Source organism: Globicephala melas, chromosome 5 (genome assembly GCF_963455315.2).
Source record: "Globicephala melas chromosome 5, mGloMel1.2, whole genome shotgun sequence".
NCBI classification, from domain to species: domain Eukaryota; kingdom Metazoa; phylum Chordata; class Mammalia; order Artiodactyla; family Delphinidae; genus Globicephala; species Globicephala melas.
Genome location: NC_083318.1, coordinates 56,813,723 through 56,838,726, shown reverse-complemented (window position 1 = coordinate 56,838,726; position 25,004 = coordinate 56,813,723). Strand labels below are relative to the sequence as shown.

The window sequence follows — 25,004 nt, the reverse complement described above, 5'->3', positions numbered from 1 at the left end:
CTGCTTGAGGTTATCTTTGAGATTTCCAAGTAGAGATGAGAATGATCCAGTGAAGGAGAAATAAAAGCAGTCATGTAAAAGGAGATATATAGCAACTGTAGAGGAAATAGAGGAGGGATTAACCTTTCACATGCCATAATATCTATATCTAATTTGTATACATTTTCTCCTTTATGACTGTTCCTCCAAGGTAGGGTGGCAAGATTTAGAAATATAAATACAGAATACTCAGCTAAATTTGGATATCAGCTAAACATGAATGGTATATATATCTATGCTCTATTTGGGACCCTTATACAAAAAAAATTTATAGATGATCTGAAATTCTGATTTAACTGGGCCTCCTGTATTTCTCTAGCAACCTATTCAAGAAGCACTCAGCTATCTTAGCTTCTCCCTTCCTCCTCTCTTCCCTCCTCCTTTCTCTCTCATCCTTTTCTTCATCTTCCCTTTCCTTCCTCTTTACTTCCCTTTCTTCTTCCCAGATTTTCCACACGGAGCTTTAAAAACCTCACTCCTTCACTGTACAGAGCAGATCGGTTGTGCCCCTTCCTCCCTCTGCTAGTATATAATACCCTTCCTTATCAGGACATGGATTATAACAAAGGCCAGCCAGCCTAGATGTCAAGTTGGAGTCTAAAACACAACTTTACAAGTGTACAAGCATGGATCCCAGTTAATTGTCAGTAGATGGAACATAGTAACTCTAACTTTCTCATCTATATTTCCTACATGTGACTATAGGAGGCAACTGAAAGTATTTTTTTAAATAATAAGAGGATATTTGCTGAAGTTATGGAATATATTACAGGAAATATTTATGTAGATGCTTCAGTTTTCTCATCTTTAAAATGAGAGGGTTTAATAATAGTAATGATAGTGATAATAATACTAACAACTAATGTTTATTGCCTAATTACTCCTTTCAAGGTATCATATCAAGCATTTAATGTGTATTAACTTAAAAGTTCATTTCAGCTTCAACAGTGTATGATCTATTGGTCTCAGCATGATCTCAGATATGACAGAAACTAACGGAGGAGAGCTTAGAGATACATTAAGGATATTGGATGCCATTAATAATGCAATGCAGTTAAATACTAATATCTAAATAATGCCAGGCAAAAAGAGATTTTAAAGCATCATGATCATCATAAAGACAAGAAACATTACTGGAAAAGATTTTAGCAATTTTCAGTTTTCTCAGTTAATTCCCAAACTGGTTGAGGACAACTTCTACAACGTGTTTTCCTTTGATGATTTGTCTCTGTGAGTCATTCACACACCTAACATTTCATGTGGTGTGACTATAAGGTGCATGGTTGGTTGAGTGAAACCACAAGCTACACAAATGTGGGGAAAATATATTATTAATGGTGTTAGTAAGAAATATCATTTAGAATTTAAAAGCACGTTTCTTCTGTGCAGTTCACTGGGCTTTACAAATATTTCATTACGCTGTATTACCCTGCTGTCAGAGGGAGGTGACCAAGTTGCAAATACTCCAATAAACAGCTATTGAGGGGCTATTCAGATAAGAAAAGGACACTGCAATACACAGTATATGCAGTTAAACAAGAAGGAGGAAATAAATATATCAACTTACATTAAAGGGCTGTGATAAAATCTCTATTGGCATTGGAGTAATTTAAAACCATATGAAGGCAACCCCTTTTTGGCTGCCCCTTAAGATAATCAAGTGCACAATGGAACCAAAACCAGCTACATGCAGAGTGCCATGGGTGTGCTTAAAGAGACATGAAAATTGATCATATGATCTGAAAATTTCACCTTACCCACACCTACCTTCTAAAAGAATTTTAGTATGTGAAGCCCATTCTGCACAGGAATGCCTTATGGAATAACTTTTCTGTAAGTCTGTCTGACAGCTTTTGCTGCATACAAACCACCCCAAGTTCTAGTAGCTTACAAGGTCAAGTATAAATGGGCTCATGGTTTACAGGCTGGCTGGGTGTGTCCTCTAATATAACACAGGCTGTATATTCAGTGGAGCTCATGCATGCATCTGTGGTCAACTGCCTGTTGCCTGGGGTCTCCTGCATGACTCTCTCAGGTGTCTGGGTCAAGGCTCTGATGGCATTGTCTGCTTCATGGGGTCTCCATTCTTCAGGATATTATCTTGCCATTGTTCCCTTGGGGCAGCAGGGTTCTTAGAGAGCAGAAGTGTAAAAGTTCTCATGAGATCCAGGCTTGGAACAGGTGCAGTGCCATTTCTACCTCATTGCATTGTGCAGGCAGGTCTCTTGTCCTGCCCAGATTCAAGGTTTGGGGAAAGAGGCTCTACCTTGTGATAGGAGGAGCTGCAATACTCACATTGTAAAGGCCTGAGTCTATGTAAAGAATGAATTTATGACCATTTTTTAAATCTACCACAGTGGTATAGTAGATGTGTCATGATTTTGGCAACCATTCTTAATCAGAAGTCCTTTGTTTGGGGAATTTACCACTTTATCAGTACTATTTTCACAAGAAAAAAAAAAAAAGCCAGAACTTGAGAACTTGCTTTCCCAGCAAGTTGAAAGTTGAAAAGTTGAAAGTTTTCCTTTCAACTCACTCATATGACTGAGTGATGTGATTCTATTATGTGACGTAGACTTAATGAATCAGATGCACCTTTGTGAGGTTTTTTTACTCAGAGAAGAGAAAGCACTATGAATAATTCATTTTCTGGTGAATGTTGGCAGAGCACAACAGAGAGGTGGATGGCAGCGCTCCATTTGTGGCCTCCCATGTGATCTGCAAGGTCTCTGCCTGTGTCAACTACTGTAGGGTCTCTGAAGTATGCCCCAGGGCAGGCACAGGTCCTGGCTGCCCAACCTCTAAGCCAGATTCCCTGGCTTTCCCAGAGAGTTAGAGAATTACTCATATCCTTAAATAAAGTTCTTAAATCAACCAGAATGGCTTCTGCGCTACACAAAAATTCAGCAATTTTGGTGTCTTTTGTTAAATGCACGCTGATATGACAGCTGTCACGTACAATCTAACAAAATTGTTTCAAATGACGTTAAAACCTAAGTGCTACTAGAGCCATCTAATGGAAATCACCAAACAAACATTTTGCCCCACCCAAAAATAATATCCATGGAGAAACTATCTGATTCATAGTTAGCACTTAAGAAATGATAGCACCTATAATATTATGTTTTCTAAATACTTTCATAAAACAAATTCTGTGTCATTTTTCAATGTCTAATATAACACCAAACAACATTGGCAAGTTTTATTTTATTTTATACTTAAATATGAGGCTCACAATTCATTTCTTCTAATAGTCCAAATAATTCAACTTACTTTTCCCTTTATTTTTCTAGACAGAAAATAATAACAAAACTGCACAGCATAGCAGAAAGATCTTTGAAAAGGAGAATAGAATGTGAAGGTCTGAGTTCACACCTACCACATACAAGATATATGCAAGTCCCTCATCTACTTGGCTCCTACTCTTCACACAGTTGGGAAAGTGGCTGCCTTGTTTATCACAAGAATTATTCTGAGACCCATATGAAATATTATGAGTATAAAGCCTTTGAAACTGTAAAGTGCTATGTAAACACAAGGTAAAACAAGAATTTCTCAACCTCCCCACAAGTGGTATAAACAAATTAAAAAATTTTTAATATATTCTCAAAATTTATCTCTATTCTGAGCCTCCTCTAACATTTGTTTATATGTGTCCTCAATCCAGATTTAATTTAGATTGGTCTTTTTGTATTTTGGGTTGAAAATCTTGACAGTAAAATCCTGCAAAGTAAATGTAGTTTACAGCACCAGAGGAAAGTTGTCTTCTAAGCTTGATTTCAGAAGAAATATCACTTTTCTTTCCAGTGCCCAGCATACTGATCTAAACAAAGTAGGTCATAAATTAATTTAAAGTGATGATGACTACTACCAATAACAAGACTGAATGATACAGTAAGTTTACTGTGGAATACAAAGTCTTATAAAATATTATAATTACTTAATGTTCTAATATACCATATGTTCTTTAAGTATATGCTAGGGTTTTTCTCTTTAAAATTTTGACCTAAATCTTTCTTCTATATACAGTATGATCCCTTTGTTCCTTTGTCAGAGGATTTGTGCAGACTACTTTATAGTTTACAGTTTTTATTTACAACATTTAAAAATTATTATTTTCTTTTAGATGCTACATGGGAAAAAATTCACCTAAACAATGAACAAAGGCAACAATAATTATACAAAGTTAACAACAAAAAGAGCAATGAAATTATGTAGTATGAGCAAAATTGAATTTAAAATGATTACATAAAGGAATACAACCAATTATAAAAAACATGCAAATATAAAATAATGTTAAAAACCATAAAAATGAAATATGAATACAGTAGTAAGTAATTCATCAAAAGTGACCTTACCTTAAGTAAAGGCCAAGTGAGGATTTAGTTAAACTTCATCATCTACTTATTTCATTGAAAGTGTAAATTCTCAAAAAAATAGTAAACTATCTCTTTCTTCTTTTTATCTTCTTATAAAGGTTTAATATTTTTCTCTAACATTTTTCTCTATGAAATCTAAAAGTTCTTGTTTTTGTTTCATTTTAGAAATTGTTCTTTCCAAACCTTAAATAGATCTTAAATCAGTGATATCTCTCTCTACACCAATACTTAAAATCCTGCAGTGGCCTCTCATATGTGTTAAAAAGGTATCCAAGTCTGTATGAGAACTTCAAGTGCCTTTATGAGCTCATCTTGCCTACCATTATCATCATAATTGGTCATTCTCTTCACTCATCACCTTCACTAATTACAATGACCTTTCTTCAGCTCCTCTGCATATGCCAAGACATTACATGATCTGATTCTTGTGTACCTTTCTAACATAATGCATTCTGTACTGCACTCTACTCGGTATATTCCAGCCACTCTGACTTCCATTCTGTTTCTTGGCCATACAAAGACTTTTCTCACCTCTCAGGGCCTGAAACATATTATTCTCTCTGCCTGAAATCATCTTTGCCCCTTTTTCATTGGATGACCTGTTTCTTTTCAAACTCCCAACCTCAGCTCAAATGTCACATGCCCAGGGAGCATTTTCTTTACTACTCTATCTAAATCACATTTCCTGTCAGTCCCTATCATATAAGTGATTATATACTCAAAACTGATATTAACTTGTTTGTTCATTTGTTTACTTGTTTTGTTATCTATCTCCTCTGAAGAAGTAAGTTTCTTGAGAGCAGAGAGTATGTTGTGATTATGATTTTTTATATTCCCAGAGTCTACAACAGTGCCACCACAATAATTATTTCTTGAATCAAATAATGAATTTGTTGCTATCTTTTCATCAATTTATACTTTTTTAGTTCTGAGGACACATCAGTGTAATTAAATAATTGTATCTCATTTTAGGAGATGCTGATGCAGGTGGGCTCCCGAAGCTAGGCCTAGGGTGCAAGTGATGGGTATTTAATAAAAGACATGTCTATGAAAACAAAAGAAAAACAAAGCATAATGATTGGACCAAATTATAAACTAGTTTTTGGGCACACAGGGCAGTCAGTCAAGGAGTTTTCTAGATGTTGAAGTCAAAGCATCTTTTGCAGTTCAAAATGTGTCTGGTGATGTCATCAGATGTTCAGGTAAACTTTCTGAGTGGCTTATGCAGCAATAGGCGTGAATATTGTCTAAATATGAGATGTTATGGCAATTTCTTTGAAGTTAATATCAAATCATCTAGCTTCAGTTTGTAGGACATCAAGAAAAGGGCTGTTTCTCATCCACCAGAGCACAGGCACAAGTCCCCTCCACCAGGAAGCCTATACAACCCACTGAACCAAACTTAGCCACTGGGGACACACACAACAGAAACAATGGGAACTACGAACCTGCAGCTTGCGAAAGGAGATCCCAAACACAGTAAGTTAAGCAAAATGAGAAGACATAGACACACACAAGATGAAGAAGCAAGGCAAAATCCCACCAGACCTAACAAATGAAGAGGAAATAAGCAGTCTACGTGAAAAAGAATTCAGAATAATGATAGTAAAGATGATCCAAAATCTTGGAAATAGAATGGAGAAAATACAAGAAATGTTTAACAAGGACCTAGAAGAACTAAAGAGCAAACAAACAGTGATGAACAACACAATAAATGAAATTTAAAATTCTCTAGAAGGAATCAATAGCAGAAAAACTGAAGCAGAAGAATGGATAAGTGACCTGGAAGATAAAATAGTGGAAATAACTACTGCAGAGAAGAATAAAGAAAAAAGAATGAAAAAAAAATTAGGAGGGTCTCAGATACCTCTGGGACAACATTAAATTAACAACATTTGAATTATAGGGTTCCCAGAAGAAGAAGAGAAAAAGAAAGGGACTGAGAAAATATTTGAAGAGATTATAGTTGAAAACTTCCCTAATATGGGAAAGGAAATAGTTAATCAAGTCCAGGAAGTACAGAGAGTCCCATACAGGATAAATCCAAGGAGAAACACACCAAGATACATATTAATCAAACTATCAAAAATTAAATACAAAGAACTAATATTAAAAGCAGCAAGAGAAAAATGACAAATAACACATAAGGGAATCCCCATTAGGTTAACAGCTGATCTTTCAGCAGAAATTCTGCAAGCCAGAAGGGAGTGGCAGGACATATTTAAAGTGATGAAGGAGAAAAACCTACAACCAAGATTAATCTACCCAGCAAAGATCTCATTCAGATTTGTGGAGAAATTAAAAGCTTTACAGACAAGCAAAAGTTAAGAGAATTCAGCACCACCAAACCAGCTTTACCGCAAATGCTAAAGGAACTTCTCTAGGCAGGAAACCAAGGACAGGAAAAGACCTACAATAACAAACACAAAACAATTAAGAAAATGGTAATAGGAACATACATATGGATAATTACCTTAAATGTAAATGGATTAAATGCTTCCACCAAAAGACATAGACTGGCTGAATGGATACACAAATAAAACCCATATATATGCTGTCTACAAGAGACCCACTTCAGACCTAGGGACACAGACAGACTGAAAGTGAGGGGATGGAAAAAAATATTCCACACAAATGGAAATCAAAAGAAAGCTGTAGTAGCAAAACTCCTATCAGACAAAATAGACTTTAAAACAAAGACTATTACAAGGGACAAAGAAGGACACTACATAATGATCAAGGGATCAATCCAAGAAAATATAACAATTGTAAATATTTATGCACCCAACATAGGAGCACCTCAATATATAAGGCAAATACTAACAGCCATAAAATGGGAAATGGGCAGTAACATAATCATAATAGGGAACTTTAACACCCACTTACACAAATGGACAGATCATCCAAAATGAAAATAAATAAGGAAAAACCAACAGAATACACATTCTTCTCAAGTGATCATGGAACATTCTCCAGGATAGATCATATCTTGGGTCACAAATCAAGCCTCGGTAAATTTAAGAAAATTGAAATCATGTCAAATATCTTTTCCAAACACAATGCTATGACACTATATATCAATTAAAGGAAAAAATCTGTAAAAAATAAAAACACATGGAGGCTAAACAATACACTACTTAATAACTAAGCGATCACTGAAGAAATAAAAGAGGAAATCAAAAAATTCCTAGAAACAAATGACAATAAAACATGACGACTCAAAACCTATGGGATGCAGCAAAAGCAGTTTTAAGAGGGAAGTTTATAGCAATACAATCCTACCTTAAGAAACAATAAACATCTCAAATAAACAACCTAACCTTACACCTAAAGCAATTAAAGAAAGAAGAACAAAAACACCCCAAGTTTAGCAGAAGGAAAGAAATCATAAAGATCAGATCAGAAATGAAAGAAAAAGAAGTTAAGGAAATGATAGCAAAGGTCAGTAAAACTAAAAGCTGCTTGTTTGAGAAGATAAACAAAATTCATAAACCATTAGCCAGATTCATCAAGAAAAATGGGAGAAGACTCATCTCAATAGACTTAAAAATGAAAAAGAAGGAACAACTGACACTGCAGAAATACAAAGGATCATGAGAGATTACTACAAGCAACTATATGACAATAAAATGGACAACCTGGAAGAAATGGACAAATTCTTAGAAATGCACAGCTTTCCGACACTGAAACAGAAAGAAATAGAAAATATGAACAGACCAATAACAAACACTGAAATTGAAACTGTGATTAAAAATCTTCCAACAATCAAAAGCCCAGGACCAGATAGCTTCACAGGCGAATTCTATCAAACATTTAGAGAAGAGCTAACACCTATCCTTCTCAAACCTTTCCAAAATATAGCAGAGGGAGGAACACTCCCAAACTCATTTTACGAGGCCAGCATCACCCTGGTACCAAAACCAGACAATGATGTCACAAAGAAAGAAAACTACAGGCCAATATCACTGATGAACTTAGATCCAAAACTCCTCAACAAAATACTAGCAAACAGAATCCAACAGCACATTAAAAGGATCACACACCATGATCAATTTGGGTTTATCGCAGGAATGCAAGGATTCTTCAATATACAGAAATCAATCAATGTGATACATCACATTAACAAATTGAAGGAGAAAAACCATATGATCATCTCAATAGATGCAGAGAAAGCTTTGGACAAAATGTAACACCCATTTATGATAAAAACCTTCCAGAATGTAGGCATAGAGGGAACTTTCCTCAACATAATAAAGGCCATATATGACAAACCCACAGCCAACATCATCCTCAATGGTGAAAATCTTGAAACCATTTTCACTAAGATCAAGAACAAGACAAGGTTGCCCACTCTCACCATTATTCAACATAGCTTTAAAAGTTTTAGCCACACAATCAGAGAAGAAAAAGAAATAAAAGGAATCCAAACTGGAAAAGAAGTAAAGCTGTCATTGTTTGTAGATGACATGATGCTATACATAGAGAATCCTAAAGATGCTACCAGAAAACTACTAGAGCTAATCAATGAATTTGGTAAAGTAACAGGATACAAAATTAATGCACAGAAATCTCTTGCATTCCTATATACTAATGATGAAAAATCTGAAAGTGATATTAAGAAACGACTCCCAAATACCATTGCAACAAAAAGAATAAAATACCTAGGAATAAACCTACCTAAGGAGACAAAAGACCTGTATGCAGAAAATTATGACACTGATGAAAGAAATTAAAGATGATACAAATAGATGGAGAGATATACCATGTTCTTGGATTGGAAGAATCAACATTGTGAAAATGACTCTACTACCCAAAACAATCTACAGATTCAATGCAATCCCTATCAAACTACCACTGGCCTTTCTTACAGAACTAGAACAAAAAAATTCAGAATTTGTATGGAAACACAAAAGCCCCCGAATAGCCAAGGTGATCTTGAGAGAGAAAAACGGAGCTGGAGGAATCAGACTCCCTGACTTCAGACTATACTACAAAGCTACAGTCATCAAGACAGTATGGTACTGGCACAAAAACAGAAATATAGATAAAAGGAACAGGATAGAAATCCCAGAGATAAACACATGCACATATGGTCATCTTATCTTTGATAAAGGTGGCAAGAATATACAATGGAGAAAAGACACCCTCTTCAATAAGTGGTGCTGGGAAAACTGGACAGCTAATGAATAAAAGAATGAAATTAGAACACTCCCTAAAACTATACACAAAAATAAACTCTAAATGGATTAAAGATGTAAATGTAAGGCCAGACATTATCAAACTCTTAGAGGAAAACATAGGCAGAACACTTTATGACATAAATCACAGCAAGATCCTTTTTGACCCACCTCCTAGAGAAATGGAAATAAAAACAAAAATAAACAAATGGGACCTAATGATACTTAAAAGCTTTTGCACAGCAAAGGAAACTATAAACAAGACCAAAAGGCAACCCTCAGAAGTGGAGAAAATATTTGCAAATGAAGCAACTGACAAAGTACTTATCTCCAACATATACAAACAGCTCATGAAGCTCAATATCAAAAAAAACAAACAACCCAATCCAAAAATGGACAGAAGACCTAAATAGACATTTCTCCAAAGAAGTACAGATTGCCAGCAAACACATGAAACATTGCTCAACATCATTAGTTATTAGAGAAATGCAAATCAAAACTACAATGAGATATTGTCTCACACCAGTCAGAATGGCCATCATCAAAAAATCTACAAACAATAAATGCTGGAGAGGGTGTGGAGAAAAGGGAACCCTCTTGCACTGTTGGTGGGAATGTAAATTGATTCAGCCCCTATGGAGAACAGTATGGAGGTTCCTTAAAAAAACTAAAAATAGAACTACCATACGACCCAGCAATCCCACTCCTGGGCATATACCCTGAGAAAACCATAATTCAAAAAGTGTCATGTACCGCATTGTTCATTGCAGCTCTATTTACAATAGCCAGGATATGGAAGCAACCTAAGTGTCCATCAACAGATGAATGGACAAAGAAGATGTGGCACATATATACAATGGAATATTACTCGGCCATAAAAAGAAATGAAATTGAATTATTTTTAGTGAGGTGGATGGACCTAGAGTCTGTCATACAGAGTGAAATAAGTCAGAAAGAGAAAAACAAATACCGCATGCTAACACATATATATGGAATCTTAAAAAAAAAAAAAAAACAGAAGTCATGAAGAACCTAGGGGCAAGACGGGAATAAAGACACAGACCTACTAAAGAATGGACTTGAGGATACAGGGAAGGGGAAGGGTAAGCTGGGACAAAGTGAGAGAGTGACATGGACATATATACACTACCAAAAGTAAAATAGATAGCTAGTGGGAAGCAGCCACATAGCACAGGGAGATCAGCTCGGTGCTTTGTGACCACCTAGAGGGCTGGGATAGGGAGGGTGGGAGTGAGGGAGACACAAGAGGGAAGAGATATGGGGACATATGTATATGTATAACTGATTCACTTTGTTATAAATCAAAAACTAACACACCATTGTAAAGCAATTATACTCCAATAAAGATGTTTAAAAAAAAAGAAAAGGAGAGGGCTGTTTTAGTTTGAGAGTTAGTGAATACTTGAGGGATCAGTTAGGGAGAAAAGATAAATGTTTCAATTCTGCTTACAAAGGTATAATTTACCAAATTTTTCTGAGCCTTAAAAAAAATTTTCCTTGTATTAGGGAAACAAAAGATTAAAAATACAGTAATATTTTAAACAGTAGAGTCATAAATTATAATTGTATTCATCAGTTAATTCAATCCCAGGTAATTAATTCTCGTTTTGCTTGAGTCCAGTTTTTCTGTTTGTTCTATTGGACTTGCCTGATGATTGAGGGTGATAGGGACAGGGATAATTTCAGGAAATTTACAAGGTTTTGTTAAGGTTAGTATCATTTGCCAAGTGAAGTGGGTGCCTTCATCACTGGAGACTGTGGAAGGGAATACCCCAGGTGGAAAACACATTTTCGTTTCTTTCTCATTGTAATTGCATCAGCCTCACAGAAAAAGAAGTCTTCAACTCTTCAAGCAAAAAATGGGTTTTGTCAGGAAGCTGAGAACAACCAAGTGGCCATCTTGGTTTTCCCATAGCCCTATTTTTTTTAATTTACAGCTATTGTTGACCCATCTTAATTTATGTATCAATAATTTAGGAATAAATTGTTACATGTTACAAGAACATCAGGATGACAAAATCTGGCAAAGAGGGCTCGGGGTGGGGGTTTGTTTGTTGTTTTTTTCAGAAATAGAATGGACTTCATCCACATGTGTTAGAATCTTTATACATTTTTCTGTTGTTTCTGCCTTTGCATGAATGTCATTTGAGAATTTCCCCGATACTTGGGTTCATTCCTTTTAGTGTGAGCTTCAGTTTCGATGACAGATAACATTTTATGTCAGGACTTTTAAGAATTCCAGGAGTTTCACACAATTTCTAGAATACTTTTAATTCATACCTATACAGATGCAACATAAAGAAGGCTTAATGTTTCTTCTTATTTAATAATGCTTCCTATGTAACTTTACATGTCAAATATGCCTCCTTAGTTTAATATTTCTCCTTTTATAAGGAGAGAGGATATCTCAAAGTTAGTTCTAAGACAAAAAGACTTCATTTAGAATTTGATTTTCAGAAAGTTAGTCAAAAATATCAGAAAGGTTTTAAAACACTTAGTCAAATAGGTCACTGTGACACATTATCCATTTAACCAAAATAATTTAAAAAATCATAGGCAAATATAGAAGTTTATATAGTTTTGAGAAAAATTTAGCTCTTAATAGTAAGAAAACTAGGTTGACTTAAGTAATCAAAGACCTGATAAAGACAATATAGAACATGAGTGATTATTTTGACATGTTTTATTTTTAGGTAGAATAAATGTAACGAAAAACCTTTCATAATCTCTTATTATCAAGAGCAGAACAATAGGGAAAATTTGTTCTTTTAACAAAGAGAAAACCAAATTTCAATTTTGCACCAGTTTATTTTTAATATTAAAATGCATTTACTTAATTAAATTCATTCAAGTATTATCCAGTCCTGACCACACATAAAATTCCTTTCTAAAGATTCCTCTTTTCCAAACATTTTATAACTCTATATATCCATTTTAGTTTGTCCTTCATTTTCTTTCTCATTTAGAAATAACCAGCTTTAGAACAAACTCACTTTCTTTTTTCTTAACAAAAATATCTCCACATCTTATACTTTTTCTTACCACAGAACACATCGTATTTCTATTATTATATCTGGTAGCTTTAACCACATATATTAATTAGAATTGTTAATCTTTTGAAACCTTAATTTTTAAGTGAAAATGCAGAAGCAAACAATTGTGAACTGTATTAATATTTTGTGGCTTGGTGAACTTATAAATATATTTTATAATTTATAGAAATATCCTACTTCATAGTATGATATTTCAATAAAGCATAAAATATATTTATTAATAGACCCAAACATACTTAGTCTGTCTGTAATAAGAGGTCAAAAATAGGTAAACTGAGACTTGTTTAGCAATTAATGTTTAATATTTTACCTTATTTGGAAATGATCTAGATATTCAATGTATTTCCATCATTTAATTTGACTTAGCAAAACTCTTGGGGTGTAAATCCTCAAAGAGATTTAGGAAATGATTTAAGTAGACATATCATAAAACAATTATTGTTAAAATGTTCACCTAAAAACTCTTATCTCATTTACATTTATTTAATTCAAATTTTCTTAGCAATCATATTTTAATTACTCATGAAAATATCATGAGATATTTAAGCAGTTATCATATTTTTTCCTTTGTTGACAGTTTTGTAACAGAGACATTAGCCCATTTGACTAGTAAACCCAGGTAGAACAGAAATTATTCATCTCCATTATATTTAATGTAAACTTTGTAGACACACCTGTATTAATTAACTCAACAAGCTTAAAATTAGTTTTTATTTACTAAAAATTATCCTATATCACATAAATTTGAAAAACAAATTTAGATTAGTTTTTTATTTTTTTGGATTAGTTTTTATTATATTTTTGAGAATTCTTATAGAAGTACTTGTTAGTTTAAGCCAATTAAATAGAGATCTTTTACAAATTAATTTGGGCAATATTGTTGGAGGTAGGAAAATAACATATCTATAACATAGACTTATATACATATAAACACAACCAGAGATCTCATAGTTTTCATTTTAAAACTTTAGTTATGAATCAGGTATAATACAAAGCTTACTAGTTTATAAATAACAATTGAATAAATTAGATTACTTACTCAGGTGGCTAAAAAGTATTTTATTATTTGTGGAGAAGATTTTTAAGATCTGCATTTGCCTTTGACAAGCAATTTTAAGGAGGCTGTTAGGACAAGAGAGTCCTTTTAACAGTAGTTTGTGCTTTAAAAGGCCTATTTCCCTCTCTTTTTTTTTTTTTCAATTTACTTTCAGGCTCTACTGACTGAATAATCTGGGCTCAGTCTCAGGTGATGTGGGCTGTGTTTACATTTCAAGGACATGATAAGATTTACAACTTTAAGGGACAGAAAGAGAACATGTAAGTTTACTCCTAGGAGTTTTGAAGTATATTTATCTATTTTTATAAGTCTTAGGGTAATTATTATTAATATTTTTCTTAAGCACAGGACAGTTTGGCTCTAATATCCTGATCTTTTAAAATAGCTATAATCCTCTTGAGAGGAATAGGCAAGTCCTTGGGACTGGTAAATATAAGTGGACTTTGATTTGTTTCTAGAGTTGTACTTCTGATTTTGTAGGACTTTACAAGATAAAGACTGTTGTTTCTATTAGCCCCTGAATATTGGCTTCCAGCTGATTTACTTTCTGATTATTTGTAGGAAGGCCTGGAGAATTGTTGAGGAGATGGGTCAGTTTTTCTCCTCATCTGGTGGGGTTAGTTTTAAAAGGGGCTGCCAGGACAAGGTATCAAGAGGTGCTCTGGGCTCAGGGGTGTCCATTGATGGAGGTGGAGGAAGTGAGTTCCTCAGATAAAAGGGAAGTTCAGAAAAAGGCAAGTAAAGGGATGAAGGAGAAAGTGCAAATTTGGGAGGGGGGTGTAAGAGAAGGGTAAGAAATTTCTGCTGATTTTTTAAGTTTAGAGACAGTCTGAGTCAACTTTTCATTTATAGTTTGGAGGGAGGTAATTTTCTCAGTGTTACCTTTGGAGGCCTCTAGATGCCAATTAAAGTATGCTTCCTACTTATTTTATCTGGTTCGATCCATTTTTTAGTCATGCATGAAGAAAGACTAATTTGGGATTTGGAAAGTTCCTCATTTTGGCCAGTGCAAGTCTAAATCATCCTGGGTTAAATGGACCCATGTAGATAGGTGGTCACAGGATAAGGGTCCATAGGTGTTACACATAAATCTGGCAGTGGTTCTTGGAGGGGTTCATGTTTCTTTGAATTTTTGTTATAAGAACTTCCCATTATTTTGAGTACACACCTAATTTTTTTTACAAAATTGAAACCCAAATATCGAGACAGACTCCTCCCCACTCCCAAAAAGAGAGGTGGACTAGTGTGGACACTGAGAAACACACAAATAGACTCAGACCTCAACCAAATGGGATGTTTGGATCCAGGAGTCCTCACTTCACAGCCTCCAAGCCACCTAAGAGATATCTGCATGCAATGGGTCCATGTAGTTACTGTACACTGAGTCTAAAGGAGCTCCAGACTGCTGAGGGGGGCTGATCTGGATCCTGCCAACTACACCAGCTATGTTAACCAAAATTTCAGAAATGGAGACCAGATTGAAATAAACAAGCATTTATTTATGCCTCCAAAATGGAGGCAGCTTATAAAGGCAAAATCCTCAAGGCCACAGTTAGTTATGTGAGTTGTTCATCAAGAATTATAAATACAGCTGACAAGAATTGGTTGGGGTCTGGACTGGCTGCATAGTTACAAGGGGGAACAACCTTGAGACCACCAAGGTTGCAGCTAGCAGATTTTTTTTTTTTTAATGGCTGATAGTGTCCTTGCGTTTGGTACAGTTCTCAGAAAGTTCAAGCTTGCAGTGGTGCAGGGACATGTCTGAGACCAGATCCTCAATAGCCACCCAACTCCATTTTGTATGCTTGAACTATGATTACTCCATTATGATTTCAAGCTGTCATCAGATGCTGTCATTTTGTGATGTAATATTCTCTCCCCCTTACTAAAATCTTATATTTTATCTAAGACTTTTGACTTATTAAATCACCACAAAAAGATTTTTATAATGTGAATAGTTATTTGATTGCCAGATGCCTCATAAGGAATAGCTATTTTTTTCTTTTTTCTATTTTCAGATTTTCACTATGGAGCATTTATCTTGGCATATTTACTATCTTGCTGCAGTAGATGTTATTTTTATTTTCCAATAACCAGCCTCATTCCCAAATTCTTCTATGCCCTCCACCACAATGTGGAAGCCCAAGAACTACATTTCCCAGAATCACTTGCATGCAGTTATGAATTAAATTCCACTAATGAGAAGAACTTACATACTTTGTGGCTTAAAATTCGGTGGTGTGTGATATAATTTCTACTATATCTTCATCATTTGGAATAGTGCCAGTATTTGCTGACTGAATGAAAAAATGAATTAGAGAATATAACTTCCTGTAATATGAATAAATTCTGAAGGGAATGTACTTAGAGCTAGTAGAAGTATTGAGATATTCAACTATAAAAGGCTATCAGGGTTTCTTTAAATTATCTCCCCACAAAAATATTACTTTCAGTAGATATCAAACATTTTGGCCTCAAAATTCCTTTGCACTCATGAAATTACTTAGAAAATGCAAAAGACTTTAGTTTATGTAGGTTATAACTATCAATATTTACTGTATTAGAAGTTACCACTGAAAAAATTTAATATGTATTTATTTTTATTAACATAACAATAATTTTTACATAAAACATAAATAGCATATTTTTATAAAAATAACCAATTTTTAAAAAATAATAAATCAGCAAGAAGAATAACATCATTTTACAATTTTGCCAATCTCTTACATATCTGGCTTAATGGAAAACAGTTGAATTTTCGTATCTGCATCTGCATTTGATCCATTGTAATATGTTGTTTTGCTTGAAGTCTGTGAAGAAAATTCAGGCTCATACAAATATGTAGTTAAAAAAGAAAGGGGTGTTTAGTTGCCTTTTAGACAATTGTTGATATTCTTTTATACCACACCAAAATTTGTGAAATAACGGCTACCTTAAAATCAGTTGCAAAGTAGAACCTAAAACTAAGTTAATTAATTGTTCATGCTCTGATACATTAAAATCCCATGAAACCACCATACACTGTGAAAATATATTTTACCCTTGCATGATTTTATGACGTTATGCATTGGTCATGTGGAAGGCATTGGTTCACTGAACTATTAAAATACTACAAATGTTTACACATTTCATTTTATAATATCAAATAGTCACATTTATAAATATCACCTCCAGTCTCATTAGAAATGTCCTTAAGTATCGAGAAGCTGTGAAACTCATAGGGGTGTATTTAAGTTTTTCAAAATTCTAATTTTCACTCTGAACATTCAAATTTTAATATTGGCAAAAACCACTGTCACTCATTTTCCATAATGTAACAGGCTCACATCATTTAATTTTGAGAAAATGCTTGTTAAATATCTAATTCTAAAAAACATAATCTATCAATAAATCATTTTTTAAAGTACAAATGATATTTCATTTTAAAAAAAATCAACTAACTCAGCTTTTAATTCAAACAATTGCCATGATTTTTCTGGGAACAATCATACTTTGGTATACAATAGAGTGCTTTATGCATATTTTCTACTTTGTCACACCAGATATTACAAAAATACATACTCAGGCATCAAGATTTAATAAAAATATTAGTTGTTACTGCTTTATCATGTTTTTTTTCCTTTTCTTTTTCTTTCTTTTTTTTTTTTCTTTCCCCTGTGAAAGTGTGGAGCTGAATGGTTACTAGCACAGTTGATTGATTACTAGCACTAACTTGATTGATGCTAGGACACCAGATATTTTACCCATGCTCGCTTTTTTACCATTATGACAAAGATCAATAGAAGGGGGAAAAAACAAATAATATTTAAGTATCACTGTGACCCCCACAGAACTCCTGAAAGGTTTTCTATGGCCTCTCCAGAAACATTCAAACGTGGAAATAGAAATCTGTATTAGTCTGCTAGACTGCCATAACAAAATACCTCAGACTAGATTGCTTAAGCAACAAAAGTTTATTTTCTCATGGTTCTGGAGGTTAGAAATCCAAGATAAAGATATTGGCAAGTTTGGTTTTTCCTGAAGCTTCTATCCTGGGCTTGCAGATGGCTACCTGCTTTCTGTGTCCTCAGATGACCTTTTCTCTGTGTGTGGATGTCCCAGGTATTTCTTCTACATCCTAATAATCTTTCCTTATAAAAACACCAGTCTTCTTGGACTAGGGTCCACCTGTATGACTTCCTTTAATCTTAATTACCTCTTTAAAGGCTCTGTTTCCCAAAGCAGTCACGTTCTGAGGTTAGAACTTCAACACATGAATTTTGGGGGATACAATTTAGACGATAACAATATTCTTACTCCTGTCACTCAGATTTAAACTCTGTTAATGTTCTGGAATAATTTCATTGAAAAATATCTGTCTGTCTACACATATATCCATATATATTGATTTACTTAAACATATATTGTAAAATATGTCTACAAAGACTCTATGGGTAATTTGTTATTTAAAGTAAAATATTAAATAAATGTAATTCCTCTTGATCATTCCCTTATAATTCCAGCTCACCTCCAACTTTCTACTATAAAGTTTGATGTGTTTCATATTAGTTATTTTAGGGTATTTTACACATATATTTAAGTGCATAGAACTTCTTTATAGGATATCATATGTATATTTTATAAACTTTTAAATCCTTTTTGAAAGGCATAACCAGAGCCAGAACCACTAAAATCAATGGCTGATTTGGTTTCCCAGAAATCTGCTTTCCAAGAAATGGGAAAGGGGGTGGATGAAGGTTGTAAAAAGCCTAAGTCTGATTTATTAACCTTAAGGAAAACCTTTAGGGATGACCTTGTCATTTCAGTCTGCTTTGTGAGAAGAACATAAAGATGCATATTCTCATGCTATTTGCATGAATTTTATATTTATCCGTGTTAATTAAAATTGACTTTATATGTGCTAAGCCATCAAAAAATCAAAATTACCCAAATAAGTACCTCTTTTAAATCAGTTTATGTGTCAACTACCTACGGAATTTTATCTCATGTTCATCCTATGATGACCTAATCACTTTTAAATATTTGCAGATGATATCTGAGGAACAAATATTTTTGGTCACTATTACTTGACTTTTATTTACCTAGCAAAAAATTTTAAACAGAATATTTCATTCTACTACTCTCTAAATTTAAATAAATAAATGCATGCATATAAATAATGTAAATCTCAGACAATCTTTAAATCAGATTTCAGTAAAATTACTCACAAATTAGCCAATGTAAATAGAAGTTTGGATCTTGTACAGAAACCTCAATTTATTATTTTTTTATGCATCAGTGTGTAGGTCTAACAGTGTATATTTATTCATCAAAATAGATGTATTTTTTCTGAATACAAAGTTAATAATTTCTCATTTATTCAATTTTAAGAATAAAATATAGCTAAAGCATGTATTTTTTACATGTCTGTAACAGTATTTTTTAATTTTAATCTACAAAACACTTTTTAATTGTCCTTAGGCTCAAAGGTCAGGTTATCAAATTAACCAGTAATTCCCTAATTCTGTTTCATATATTTTTGTGTATTTTGTAAGAACATTTCTTTCTCTAAAGAATAGAGACAATTTTACTTCTTTTTTACATTAAACTTGTTTCATGTTTAGATTTTTCCCCGACCCCTTTTATATTTACACTCCAATTTTGATCAGCAGTTTTATTAATAGCAACCTTCTCTTCTCCCCAAAAAAGCAATGAGATTACTCAGTTGTGTTGTAAATGAATTTGGTATCACTGGCCTTTAAGGGAAACTGAAGATTACACAGAGTATCACTGATTTTGTCAGTTTAACAAGCGTTTAGCAATGCCTGATATATATACATGAAAATTCCCACCAGACTGGGAACAATTAAAATTTTTCCTTTACCTCCATAAAAAAAAAAAAAAAAAAAAAGCAGTGACATTGACATATGGTCTTTCCTAATTCATTGCATGCTAGGTTACCTATGTGCATCATTAACATTTAAGTTTAAAAAGAGCCTAGTTGCTAATTCTTTTTTTTTTTTTTTTGAATTATACTTTATCCCACTTTTAGCCTCTGAGGTTGTAGTACCGATTTATTTTGTGCACTTAACTAATTTATAATGCAAATACAAATCTTCCTCAACCTATGATGGGGTAATATCCCAATAAACCCATCTTAAGTTGAAAACACTGTAAGTTGAAAATGCGTTTAATACCTCTAAATTACCAAACATCATAACTTAGCCTAGCTTACCATAAACATGCTCAGAACTCTTACATTAGCTTACAATTGGGCAAAATCATCTAACACAAAGCCGAGGTTCTTGGCAATTAATAATCTCTAATAGTCTAAGATATGCAATCGTAGCTCTTTTTCCTTAACTATTCACTTACTTGTGCAAATTGTTGATACCACAGTAAACTTACCAGACAAATATTTTTTAAAGACATAGAATATAAAAATACAAATAACAACAGCAAAATGCTTGTGTCCAACAAAGGTAATGCTAAGGGGTATCTACTAATACCAATAGATTTAGTCCCAAGCCAATTTATTAATTTGGCGACTTTAGAAAGAAGTCTTCATACACAGTCTTTCAAGCTTATTATTTGCTATTGTAGAAAAACTGAAAGTATGGCTGCATTTTCAAGGACAGGCTCATGTTAATTAAGTTTATTAGACTGACATACAATACTGAAATGTTAATCGATTAATTTTTAATAAAAATATAATTATCCCACAAGCTGAAATACTCATATTGGCATAATGTGGAAGGCCAGAGACATAATGTTGACATGTGTTGAGGATCACCAAATATTTCAAATATCCTTGAACTGTTTGGGGCCTTTTCCTACAAAAACTAAACAAATGTGCATAAACATAGTATCCTGTTTACTATTTCCTTGAGACTTGTATTGTCAACCACATGACTCCAATTGCTTTTACAAAGTGGCTTCTACTTTTGAAGTAAGAGAAATTTACAGATATTGAACAGGAAAGTTCAAATAAGGAAAAATATAATTTAAAAGACCTTGGTAAGATACCTTCCTGGTAGAGAACACTCTAAGTCATGTATGCATTTAGGCCATGCAAGACTAATGCAGGACCTGGGAAAGTTCAGTCCAAGACATTAATTTGGCCAGAATCATTAAAACTGATAACTGGGAGATGATTACAACTTCTGTCACCAAGGAAAGCAAAGTCTTGGGAGTGCAAAATATACTTACAACATTAAAAGTTCCATGGGGAGAATTGTTATTTTGGTATTTCAATAAGTTATATACTATTCTATAGTAGATTGACAATGTTGAGTTTTACCTGAGCTCTGTGTTCATGGAAAACAGTATTGGTTAAGAAAATCTTTTGCAAATGGTACCAGCACCATTTGTTAAAGAGATTATTCTTTCCTCATTCAGTAGTCGTGGCACTCTTGTCAAAATCAATTGCCTATTAATGTATGGAATTATTGCCGGACTTTCAATTCTATTCCATTGATTTATATTTTTCTCCTATGACAGTACCATACTTTCTTGATTACTATAGCTTTGTAGTAAGTTTTTGAGATTTGACAGTGTAAGTACTCCAACTTTATTCTTCTTTTTCAAGATTGTCTCCATTTTAGGTTTCTTCAATTTTCATATAAATCTTAGGATCAGCTTCTCAGTTCTGAAAAAGGTTAGCTGAATTTTTTTTGTAGGAATTGAATCTGTAGATGAATTAGGGAAGTATTGTTTACTTAACAGTATTAAGTCTTTCAATCCAAGAAAATGGGATATATTCCCATTTATTTAGATCTTCTTTATTATCCTTAAATGATATTTAGTAGTTTTCAGTGCATGTGTTCAGTGCAGTTTTGTTAAATTTATTCCTAAATATTTTATTCTTTTTGACAATTTTGTAACTTGAAGTTTTCTTAATTTAATTTTCTTATTGTTTATTGCTAGTGTGAAAATGCAATTGTTTTTCGTATACTGATCTTTTTCCTGCAGATGCACTCTATCAGGTTAAGGAATTTCTCATTTCTTCTGAGTTAAGTGTTTTTAACATTAAAAGGTACAAGTTGTGGGGCTTCCCTGGTGGCGCAGTGGAGGAGAGTCTGCCTGCCGATGCAGGGGACACGGTTTTGTGCCCCAGTCCAGGAAGATCCCAAATGCCACAGAGCGGCTGGGCCCGTGAGCCATGGCCACTAAGCCTGCGCATCTGGAGCCTGTGCTCTGCAATGGGAGAGGCCACAACAGTGAGAGGCCTGCGTACTGCCAAAAAAAAAAAAGATACAAGTTGTCAAATGCTTTTTATGCATGTGTTATCATGATTGAGTGCATTTTGTCCTTTATTGTATTGTTATAGTACATTACATTAATTGGTTTTCAAATGGTCAACCAGCATTGAATTAATGCCACAAATCTTACCTGGTCATGGTGTGCAGTCCTTTTTATACATTAGTGGATTTTTTTTTTGCTAATATTTTTTAGAGAATATTGAGAACTTTTGCATTTGTATTCAAAGGGATATTGGTCTATAGTTTTCTCTTCTTGTGAATTTTTAAACCTGTTTTTTTGTGTGAAGTTAAAACTGGCCTCATAGAATGAGTAGGGAAGTGTTTCCTTATCTTCTATATTTTGGAGGAATTTGTGGAAGATAGGTATTAACTCTTTAAATTTTTGGTAGAATTTAACAGTGAATCCATGTGATCCTGGACTTTTCTTTGTGGATAATTTTCTGACTAAGTCAATCTCTTTATTTGTTATGGGACTTTTCAGTTTTATCCATTTCTTGTAGAATTAGTTACAGTAGTTTCTGTTTTCTAGGAATTTGTCCATTTTTTTAAAGAGTATCCAATTTACTCATAGTCTTCTCATATATTTCTATTTATTTCTGTAATGTCAGTAGTAATGTTCCTTCTTTCATTTCTGATTTTAGAAATTTCAAGTCTCTCTTTTCTTATGATTAGTATAGGTAAATATTAGTCAATTTTATTGATATTTTTCAAGACCAAACTTCATTTGTGTTGGTTTTACTCTAGTGGTTTTCTATTTAATTTATTTCCACTCTAATTTTTATCAGGTCCTTCATCTGCTTTAGGTCTAGTTTGGTCTGCAGATTCTAGTTTCTTAAGGTGGAATTGATTTGAGAATTCTTTTTTAAATGTAGGCATTTGCAGTTACAAATTTTCTACTGAGAACTAATTTTCCTGCAGCTCATAAATTTTGGAATACTGTACCCTTATTTTCATACATCAAAAATATTTTCTAATTTTTCTGTGATTTCTTCTTTGACCCAATGGTTGTTTAGAGTGTTGTTTAATCTCTACATATTTGTGAATTTCCCACATGTCTCTCCTCATTGATTTCTAATTTCATTCCACTGAGCTTTGAAAAAATACTTTGTATAATTTTATTTCTTTTTAAATTATCAAGACTTGTTATATTGTCTGATCTGAAAAATGTTCTCTGTGCACTTGAGAAGAATGTGCATTCTGCTGATTTTGCTCTATAGACATATGTTAGGTCTAATTGTTTAATGGTATTGTCCAAATCCTTTCATTCTTTATTTATCTTCAAATTGTTCTATTATTAAAAATTGAAGTATAAACCTATTTTTATTGAATTGTCCCTTGAATTCTGAGTTTTTATTTCATGTGCTTTTAGCTTATTTGTTTGATGAATATATGTTTACAATTGATATATATTCTTTTGGGTTGACTTTTTTGTGAAATTTTTTTTGTTTTCTATCAGTAATAACTTTTTCTCAAAGTCTGTTTGCCTAATAATAGTATAGCCACTCCAGCTTTCTTGTTGTTACTGTTTGCATGGTATATCGTTTTTCATTCATTTACTTTTAATCTATTTGTGTCTTTGAATCTAAAATATATCTCTTATAGACAGCACTTAGTTGGATCATGTTTTGTTGTCTTTTTTCCTAAACTGTACTGCCAACATTTACCTTTTATTGGGATTTTTAAATCCATCCACATTTAACATAATTGCTGGTAAGGTAAGACTTATATCTGCCATTTGCTGTGTCATATGTGTGTGTGTGTGAGTATGTGTACTATATGTTTTTTTTAACACTCTATTCTTCCATCACTTCCTGATTTTGTGTTAAATAGATGCTTTCTAGCATAACATTTTATTTCCCTGTCACTTCTTTTACTATATATATATATATATTTTTTTTAAGAAGATGTTGTGGGTAGGAGTTTATTAATTAATTAATTTATTTTTGCTGTGTTGCGTCTTCGTTTCTCTGCGAGGGCTTTCTCTAGTTGTGGCAAGCAGGGGCCACTCTTCATCGTGGTGTGTGGGTCTCTCACTATGGTGGCCTCTCTTGTTGCGGAGCACAGGCTCCAGACGCGCAGGCTCAGTAGTTGTGGCATATGGGCCCAGTTGCTCCGTGGCACGTGGGATCCTCCCAGACCAGGGCTCGAACCCGTGTCCCCTGCATTAGCAGGCAGATTCTCAACCACTGCGCCACCAGGGAAGCCCTTTTACTATATTTTTAAAGTTATTTGTTAATATGGGTTATCATTTTAAAATTAATTTATAAAGTTATAGCTCAAATTAGTACCAATTTAAATTCAAGAATATACAAAACCCTTTTTTCCTGTATACCTCCATTTCTTTTCCTGTCATTTGTTCTGTTATTTCCATACAAATTACATCTTTATATATTTTATGTCATCAACACATTTTATAAACATTGCATTATACAATTGTCTTTTAAAACAGATAGAAAAAAAAGGGTTACAGAAAAAAATATGTTTTTACACTGTCTCTTATATATACCTATGTAGTTATTTTTACTGAAGTTCTTTCTTTCCTCACAAAACTTTGAGTCACTATCAGTATCCTTTTCTTGAGCCTGCAGAACTCCCTTTAGTATTTTTTTATGGCTAGTTTACTAGTGACTAAGTCTTTTGTGTTTATTTCTCTTAGAATGCTTAATTTCTCCTTCATTTTTGAAGGATTGTTTTACTGAATATAGACTTATAGTTGATGATTTTTTCTTCCAGCACCTGGAGAAATATGGTTTCTGACTGCCACCTGGAATTCATGGTTTCTGATGAGAAATTAGTTGTAATCTTATTGATGATCTCATATATGTGGTGAGTCTCTTCCTTTTTTTTTTTTTTTTTTTTTTTTTTTTGCTTCTTTTAAGATTATCTCTACCTTTGCTTTCAACATTTTGATTACAAAGTACTTAGCTGTGAATCTCTTTGTGTTTAACCTACATGATGTATGATGAGCTTCTTGGTTGTGTTGACTAATTTTTTAAATTAAATTTGGGAAGCTTCTGGGTATTAATTTTTGGAATAGT

At 33.4% G+C, this 25,004-nt stretch overlaps 1 long non-coding RNA gene across 2 annotated transcripts in view; it reads left to right on the top strand.

The window, feature by feature from the left end:
* LOC132597348 (uncharacterized) overlaps positions 1 to 24,792 on the top strand; it is a 198,640-nt gene extending 173,848 nt beyond the window's left edge. Inside the window, exon 4 of one of the 2 annotated variants that reach the window (XR_011377479.1) lies at positions 24,700 to 24,792. This is a non-coding gene — a long non-coding RNA (uncharacterized lncRNA). Of the gene's footprint in view, positions 1 to 13,880; positions 13,990 to 24,699 lie in introns of those variants that run through there. The other variant, XR_011377482.1, reaches the window with a different exon arrangement.
* The last annotated feature ends 212 nt before the right edge of the window (positions 24,793 to 25,004 follow it).